Source organism: Girardinichthys multiradiatus, chromosome 22, assembly GCF_021462225.1.
Source record: "Girardinichthys multiradiatus isolate DD_20200921_A chromosome 22, DD_fGirMul_XY1, whole genome shotgun sequence".
NCBI classification, from domain to species: Eukaryota; Metazoa; Chordata; class Actinopteri; order Cyprinodontiformes; family Goodeidae; genus Girardinichthys; species Girardinichthys multiradiatus.
Window position 1 is genome coordinate 10,897,778 of NC_061814.1, and position 9,170 is coordinate 10,906,947.

Here is a 9,170-nt window from a genome sequence, read left to right on the forward strand (position 1 = left end):
AATTTATTCTCCTTGTTATTAACCTATTAATATTTCTATAATGTCCTTGATTTCCTTTTTGTGATTGTCCTGTGTTCTGTTTTAAACCTTCATTTGCTGGATTTCTTGGTTTTTCATTAGTTTTTTTGTCGCTATTTTTACATTTTCTTTCTTAGTGCACGGTCGGCTTAAGAAATGTACTTAATAAAACTGACGATGGCAACGTTGTGTTAAAATTAAGTACAACCTGTGATTTAGCAGCTTGTGGAACAATCTGCAATAACTGGAAGTTGTCTTTTGTCCAGTGATAAAGTGGTTGAGGAACCTTTCTTTCAGTTCATTCAGGTTTTCAGACAGTTTTCACACAGCTTCTTTAAGCTCCAACCCAGGGGCAGTTATTGCATAAATGCTCCAGGAATATGATCAATATATAGAATTTTGAATTCTCAAAGTTGAGAAGAGAAAACTAAGAATTTCCTTTTCTCTGTATCTTACACAAATAAATAATATTACTATTCAGCTTAGGTTTAAAATGAAAGATTTCAGGTTGAACAAAGTGTGACAGCCAAGAAGCCCATGGTAACTGTGGAGAAGCTGTTGACATGACAGCTATTAGTTGGATCCCTGACAAATTTGGCCTTCATGGAAGAGGAAAAACAACAGAAGTCCTGCTTGCAGTTTGCCACACCACAACCATATGAAAGAAGGTGCTCTGGTCAGATGGGACCAAAAGCAAACCTATTGGCATACCTTTAAAATGCTCTGTGTGGCAGAAAACATACACTGAATATCACCTGGAAAACACAGTCCTCAAAGTGAAACGTGACAGCGTCATGCTGTTGCTAGGCAAAGACAGACCGTGAGCTTAATTAAGAATCTGTGGCAAGAATTGAAATTTGATATGCAAACATGGTAGAGACATACCCCAGCAGACCTGCAGCTGGAACAACAGCTGGTTCTTTAAAGTACTAACACAGATTCTCCCACTGGACCTGTGTTTGCCTCCCTTGTTTAGTTGCTCTGGATTCTATTCAGGGATATAAGGGTAGAGGGGACAGAATTCAAAAACACGGAATACGTTCCAGATTTTTATTTGTGACAGAATTTTGAAAACCATGTCTCATGTTCTTTTTACTTCACAATTGCGCACTACTTTGTGTTTGTCTATCACATAAAAACACTGAAGTCTGTGATATCACAAAATGTAGAAATTGAAGGATTATGCATAATTTTTCATGTCGCTCTAATCTTTGTTGTATGTTGTGAGTTTTACTGACCGGTATATTGGAAATATTTAATTAAATTGTCACTTTTAAATTAATTATTCCCCTATTTACTGTTTTAAGCTCATAAGGGACGTTTTGTCAGTAGTAGTAATATTCAAGTGTTTAAAACAGTTGAATGTATCTGGGTTTCTTTTGACATATTTCTTCAAGACCTTTTTTCCTAAGTGTCTTGGTATATTTACTATAGTATACTGTCAGACTTATTTATAAATTTGTCAGATTGTTAATTTTTATTAATTCTAACTGTAATGCGAAATCTCCACCACAAGGGGGCAACATAAAGCAACAAAATGGGTTTCTTCCTGCAGTCCTTGACGATCCATTCATCATAGCTAATTGGAAGGGGGCTCTCGACATTTTAGATTTTTTATTTTAATATCTGGTAATATTCATGAAATAATGGACAGTAAATACTTCCAGCATCCCTGAGCATTTCTACAGATTTGATTGGAATATTAGATTTTTTCCCCTTCTGCTTTCTGTTAAGTAATTAAAAACCCAAAGTTCTCAGCTCTGAAATCTTCCTTTAATTGATTATGTGTTAGCCTGGTTCCTGTTCTGGACGTGCCAGTAGCAGTCCCCTCCATCTTGTAATCCAACCAGTTTCACTGATCTCCACTACGTCTATTGATGCATGTTGTGACATGATGCAATAAAATGCAAAGAAATTGTGGTAAAAGCTGCAGACCTGGATCAGACTTATCATTCAACCAGTGCAGCTTTCCATTTCACATGACAGAATGCGCCAGACATGCTGTGTTTTTGTTTCTTAATTTTATTTTAGATATGGTATTGTGTTATAAAACTAAATTGTAGACACCACTGTTCAGTTCCATGTTTTTGTGATGTTAGCAAATCAGACCATGATAAATCATTTGAATGCTTCTTTCACAGATAACGTAACATTAACTTATACAATTCAAATACTGCTACGAGTAAAAGAAAAATTGAATGTAAAAGGTGCATTAACCCGATTACATAAGTGTGCACCTTCCTAAACTGCTACTTTGTTGAAGCAAGTTTGGATTCAGTTTTAGCTTTCAGTTTTCTTTGGTAGGAGTCTATCAGCATCCTAAATGTTGACTTGGTAATAGTTTTCCTCTTTACCTTACAGATGTTCTCCAAACCTTTCATTGTTGTGAGAACATCTCCTCTCCACAATCCTCTTCAGGTGACCCCACAGATCTTCAGTTACATTTAGTTTTGAACTCTGGGTGACCCATTGCAGCACTTTAATTTTCCTGTCATGAAGCCGTTCCTTTGGTACTCTGGATGTATGCTTGCGCTCACTCAGATACTGAAAGGAATCTACAGTATCTTCATCTTCAGCTTTCCAGCAGACACTTTGGGTCAAAACTGACCCGGTCAGAATTTCCTCCACTTTACCAACACCTCATTTCCATGTGAAGAAAAGCAACCCCAGATAATGATGCTACCACCACTGTGTTTCCCTGTGGCTATGGTATTCTCCCATATGAATTAAGGAGATTTTAACCAGGTCTGGATGGATTTTTGGAAAAAAAGGCTTCTCTTTTACAGCCCAGATTTAATCCTAACCCTGCTTCTTTATGGTTGCTGTTGGCCTCTCGGCAGCCTTGATGACAAGTTTCAGTCTTGTCTTTTCATTCGGGTTGTAGAAACCGTTAATTTCTGTAAGGTACGATTGTTCTATATTTTCTCAAAATATTAATGCATGTCTCTACTGTTCCATGGTGAAAATACAGACCTGGAGAATGTTTTTGTACCCTTTTCCTGACTGGTACCTTTGCACAATGAGATCCATCTGATTCTTTGTAACCCCTCAGGTTTAGCTGAGGGATGCAACAAATGTCAGGAGAATCTTACGATGACAGATGAACGTCATTTCAGATTCATCAGATTCAATATCATTGATGGGAAGTATGAACCCAATAGGACCGATAGGTAGTTCAGCGAAGTATTAGTTAAAGGTGTACATCAGGGATGCCCAAAGTGCAGGCTGGGGACCATTAGAGGCCCTTGGAAGTATTTTGTTTGCCCTCCCGCCACCCCCTTTCCCATCTCAATTTAAGAATGGTACATTGGCTCTCAGGTGCAGGCATTTAGGGCAAATGGACACATTTAGTCATTTTTAGGGTGAGATTTTGCTTTGACGCATCACATACTGTATAAGTAAGGCAAGTTTTCTCAAGGAAAGAGTGATATTCTAACAGAAAAACACAAAACAGAAAAAATGCGACCGAAAAAAAGCAAAGTTAAGGATCTGCATGCTTTCATTTTAAAGAAGTAAATGTTTATGTTTTGGATCTATAAGGTTTTACAGATCGATTTTCTACAACAATCCGACTGTTGTTTTTCATTAAATATTGTGTGTTTCATTTATTGCTGAGCAGATAACACAAAAATGTATTTTCTTATTTGAGGGAAAAAACTGTGGCCCCTAAGGACTTCAAAATCGACAAATTTGGCCCCTGTAGTAAAAATGTGGACACCCCTGGTGTATGTACTTCATCAATGATATTAAACAATTTTTTAATTTTTCACCTTTGTTGACCTAACAGTTTTGATTCTATCACACTAAAATTGAAAAAGTTGTGAGGTGGTTTATCGTTGTTTCGTCTGTTGTTTTGTTTTATTCACAAAACCCAGGCTTATTTTAGGATGCGAACAATCGTGAGCCACTGTTAATAAAAGAAAAAAATTATTGGGTCGAAGATGTCTTTAAGAGGGAGGGTTTAAGAAGTTACTGTGGATGTGAAGTGTTAGATTAAGGCAGGAGGCTGGTAATTTTGCACAATAATCAGATTGGGTGATGATTTATAATCTGGACTCTGAGACAAAGTGAGCCAAAGAGGATTGTTTTCTGACTTACTTCAATTGCATCTGGTGAGTGGGTGAGCTGGTTTACGCATGCATATGGTGCACTGTTTTTTTTTTAAAAATTTGATCAAACCATTACAATATGTCCTTTCTGTTGCTGATCCTGTTTCTGTCTAATCTCATTCACATAAAGTGGATCAGCATGACTTTTGGTGTCAAAGCACTGAGGCACTTTCAGAGCTCTGAGCGCCTCGGGCAGGCAGAGACAGAGCTGAAGGCCGCCGGCTCCGTGTGTGTGAACCATGCACGTACACAAAAGTCGCTGTACATTACATCTTTACATGACAAAACCATCACATCCCGAAGAAACAAAGGAAACACTTTCACCGAGTTGTGCAAAACAAAAAATAGAAATAAAAAGTGACAAACGCAGGCGTTCTCTGTGGTTTCCCAATACTTCACTGTGACTGTGTGCCTGTTCAGCAGTGCTGGAAATCCTGCCCTTCCACACACACACAAGCTGTTTCAATCTATGTGGAGGAAGAAAATGTTGCAACATGTCCAAATCAAGACAAAATTCCATTAAAACTAATTAAATCTAGTTGAAATGGCTTTCAAAGTGAAACTAGAAGTATGTTTTTATACAAGGTTGTTTTATTTGTTTCAAAGAGAGAGAAAACTGTTCCATTCTGTATTTTTTGACCTTGACAAATGAAGTAAAAAAAATGTTTAGGAAGATCATCCCCACTTCTGCTTTAGATTTAGCTGTCACTCCAGAGTGGTATTTGAAAAAAATGTGCAGAAAACAATGGTCATGGCAGGTCCATTTTGTGCCTGTTGAACCATGTTCTGTGTAAGTTTGTCCGTATGTATTCAAATTATGATGCTGTTAAAGGATCTAATAATGACCCATTTTCAGTTTTCTGACATAGGCCATCCAGTTTTTACTCAGAATCGCCTTGTTTTTCAAACTATATCCTCCAATGAGATTTTCGAAGAGAAACAGGCCCACAGCATCACAGATCCTCCACCCTTCTCAACAGCGGATACAAGGTACTTTTCCTTTTAATCTGATGTTTCATGCCAAACCCACCCGAAGGATTAGTTGCTGAAAAGTTTAATTTTAGTCTCATCTGATCAAAGTGAGCAGCTTTAATAAAAGTCCCAGAAACATTTGAAACAGTTATACCGGGGATGGAAGGACAGAAACAGTTTTTCTTGAATAACTCATTTACAGCCTGCTAGCATGCAGGTTTGGGCAAATAGCAGTTTGTGCGTAAACATTTTCTGATCAACCCCTATCCACAATACTTGCAAAGTATGTTTTCTTCTCTTTCCAATTTGAACAACATTCAAGAAAATCTTTACATTTGTTATAGGAATTGTTTGGGATTGCCCATAATGGTGACATCAGTGGATTTTTGTCTTCACTGAATATATGTTTTTAAATTGAAGGCTTGCCATTGTGAGATTATGCAAATTAATAACAGATGAATCTTTCAAAGGGTTATTTTTTTTTCTACATGTGTAGTGGCACAAAGCATTTTCCCCTCATGAGGTGATGAAGATCTGTGTTGCTAATCGTCTGCTCTCATTCCTCTGCTCTTAGGTTTCTTCCTTCGAGATTATTTTCTGTCTCATCCTATCAGCCTCCTTGTTTCCTCATCGTGGCGTTCGGCCTCATCCTTCACACTCTGTTCTGATAATCTGCCTTGAACTCAGGATTTACACCCAGAAAACACACCATGAGTCTGATTTGTCTCGGGCGAGGCTGCAAGTTTCATCTAACAGGCTTTAATAATTGAAGGTTCCATTTTCACCATTTGTTTTACATTAATGAACCGTTTAACATACAGATCACTCGTACTCTGGTGGAGAGGTGATATTTATTTAAGAGAAAGACTGAAATTCTTTCTGCTCCCCCACAGGTGTTTATGCCAGAGATATGAGGTAAACGAACAGAACTCCATGCTCCTTGGGTGCATGCAGCACAGGTTTATATTTATTTTTGAACATCGGAATACAATATTCTCAGAATTCACATTCATGCTTTGTGCACTATTTTTGCACACATCAGCATGTCTCAGAGTACAAATATGTAGAAAGAAATTAGGGATAAATGCTGGATTCGAGCCCAGATTCAGGGCTGGAAGCCTTCCATCATAGCAGACGAAACACTTTAAATCCACTTTCTAAGTAAGCAATTATCTGAGCTTTTTCTGCCAATGTTTGAAAAGGAATCTAATATTCCTGAGTTGTCAGTTGCTTTGTTGATGATTTATGATTAGCTCTGTGGTCAAGACACCAGTTATTTTTGCTTGTTTCAAAAGGGATTCCTGGTACACTGAGGGCAGTTTCCATCTGTCTCTGTCTGGTTTACAGAACAATCAGGGACCGGGCTGCGTGTACACCGACACCAACACAGTTTGCCGAGTCAAATCCTGGCAAAAATAAGAGTCTTTTCTGAACATAATTAGGATGAAGTTGACTGGCAGTGAAGAGGATTATGCTGTAAGCGGGACTTTAAACTGTATCCGACATGAAAGAATGTCACTGTTGGAATCCAGTCTAACCACTGTGAATGTATCCCAGTATCCAGTTTCCCTGACGGAAAAAACTGAAAACATTTGCAGCATCTGTTTCTTTGTCAAATATCCACTAATATGCTTAACTAAACTGAATGTATTTCTTTTCTGACTGTGCGTTTTGACTGCACACCACAACATATGGTGCGTTGCAAAAGCATCCATATCCTTGGAACGTTTTCCCATTTTACCACATTAAAACTACAATGTATTTTATTGGTTTAGTTCGTTAAGTGATAGATCATAAACCCAGGAGGAGCTGCAAAGATCAACAGCTCAGGTGGGAGAATCTGCTAACCGGACAACTGTTAATTGTGCCCTCCTCAAATCTGACATTTATGGAAATGTGTCAATAGGAAAACCATAAAAAAAAATAAAATCTGCTTTACAGTGTGCTACAAGCCATACAGGGACACAGCATGCATGTATAAGAAGGGTATCTGGTCAGAGGAGAGGAAAACAGAACTTCTTGGGCTACATGCCAAGCTATATGTGTGGGAAAAAGTGACACAACACATTAATCTGAAGACACCTCCCCCAAAGTAAAATATGCAGTGTTGTGCCAGTTCACCTTTAACAAGAACTAGTTTGAAATTCAGTTCAGCTGAAAATAAATTAATTGAAATTTAAAATTTACTACTTTACTACCAATTCACAGCTCTATATGAAGTTCTCATTCATTGACCATAATTGGTCTGCTATTCATGATTAGCACGTCCATTGTTTCATTACCTAGCATTTGTAACCTGGCGTTGGTGGCTTTATCCTCTCATGTTGCCTCACATTTACTGCATTTCATAACAGACAAATTCCATAAACAGCTCCTCAATAAGTTAATGCTTTCCCTGTCAGAAATCAAAATAAGTCTGAAGTTCTGTCTGGAAAAAGGAGCCCATTTATACCACTTTAGTAATTGTGGTAACTATTTAAGCTGCAGCTCATTGCTGCAGTAAAAGGCATGAAGAGCCACAAATCAACAGAAATCTGTCAATATCTAGACATCAGTCCTGCTGTTATGTGCAAATAATTGAAATCGCATGGTCTAATATTGACTGGGGGTGTTTAAAAACGTTTCTCATGACCAAAGTATTGTACAGAGTTGTATGACTGCCAAAAGCAAAGAGACATTCACAAAACAATCTTACTGCTGCAAAACACACTAATGGCAATGGTCACATACAGTTGCATACAGATGCCCCTCATAAAATTTATGACAGAGGAATCAAAGGAATAATCAGGCGTATTGTCCAAGAGCCAAGGAGCAATCATAGGGGGCTTAAGAAAGAACAGGAAATAGCAGGCACAGTTTTTCCCACAACAATAATAAGTAATTCAATGGCCTCTATGCACGCTCACTGCATAAGACTCCACTGCTGAAGAAAAAGCTTGTTTAAAGTTTGTTGGAGAAGATATGGGCAACCCAGTGAAATACTGGAAGAATATAATCTGGTTCAGATGAGGTCATTGCATGTCATTGCACACACCATGTTTGGACGAAGAGTGGTTCTGCACATCATCCTTAAAACACTGCCCCAAAAGTAAAGTCAGCAGATGGGAATATCATTGTGTGGACTGTACTACAGCAGATGGCACTATTAATTAGTTTTAGAGAAAGAGAGGAAATCTTCTAGAATGGCAGAGTCAATAGATAGATAGATAGATAGATAGATAGATAGATAGATATATAGATAGATAGATTTATTACATACTGATAATCCAGATCGCATAAAAAACAACCAATGATAAAAGAAGAAAAAAGAATAAAAGTACATAAAAAATAAAATTTCTAAAAAAACAAAAAACAAAACACTTCTAATCTTTTAGGAGGCAATCAAGGAACAAAGGAACATGTTTATCACTGTGTTACTTCATCTTTCCTTTCAACAACACTCAATAAGCGTTCGGAAACTGAGGACACTAATTGTTGAAGCTTTGAAGGAGTTCTCTCCCATTCTTGCTTGATGAACAACTACAGTTGCTCTACAGTCCAGGGTCTTTGTTGTTGTATTTTGCGCTTCAAAATGGTTCACACATTTTCAATGGGAAACAGGTCTGAACTGCAGTCTAGTACCAGCATTAATGGTGCCTGCACAGATGTGCAAGTTACCCACGCCAAGGTCAATAACACCCCCCCATACCATCACAGATGCTGGCTTTTGAACTTTGCGCTGATAGTCCTTTTCCTGTTTGGCTGTAGGACTTGATGTCCATGATTTCCAAAATAAAATTGAAATGTGGTCTCGTCAGACCACAGCACACTTTTACACTCTGCATCAGTCCATCTCAGATGAGCTTGGGCCCAGAGAAGCCAGCGGCGTTTCCGGGTATTGTTGATTTTTGGCTTTCTTTTTGTATAGTAGAGTTTTAACTTGTAGATGTACCGACGAACTGTGTTAAATGACAATGGTGTTCTGAAGTGTTCCTGAGCCCATGTGGTAATATCGGTAATAACTGATGTTGGTTTTTAATGCAGTGTCTTCTGAGGGGTCAAAGGTCACTGGCATTCAATGTTGGTTTTCGG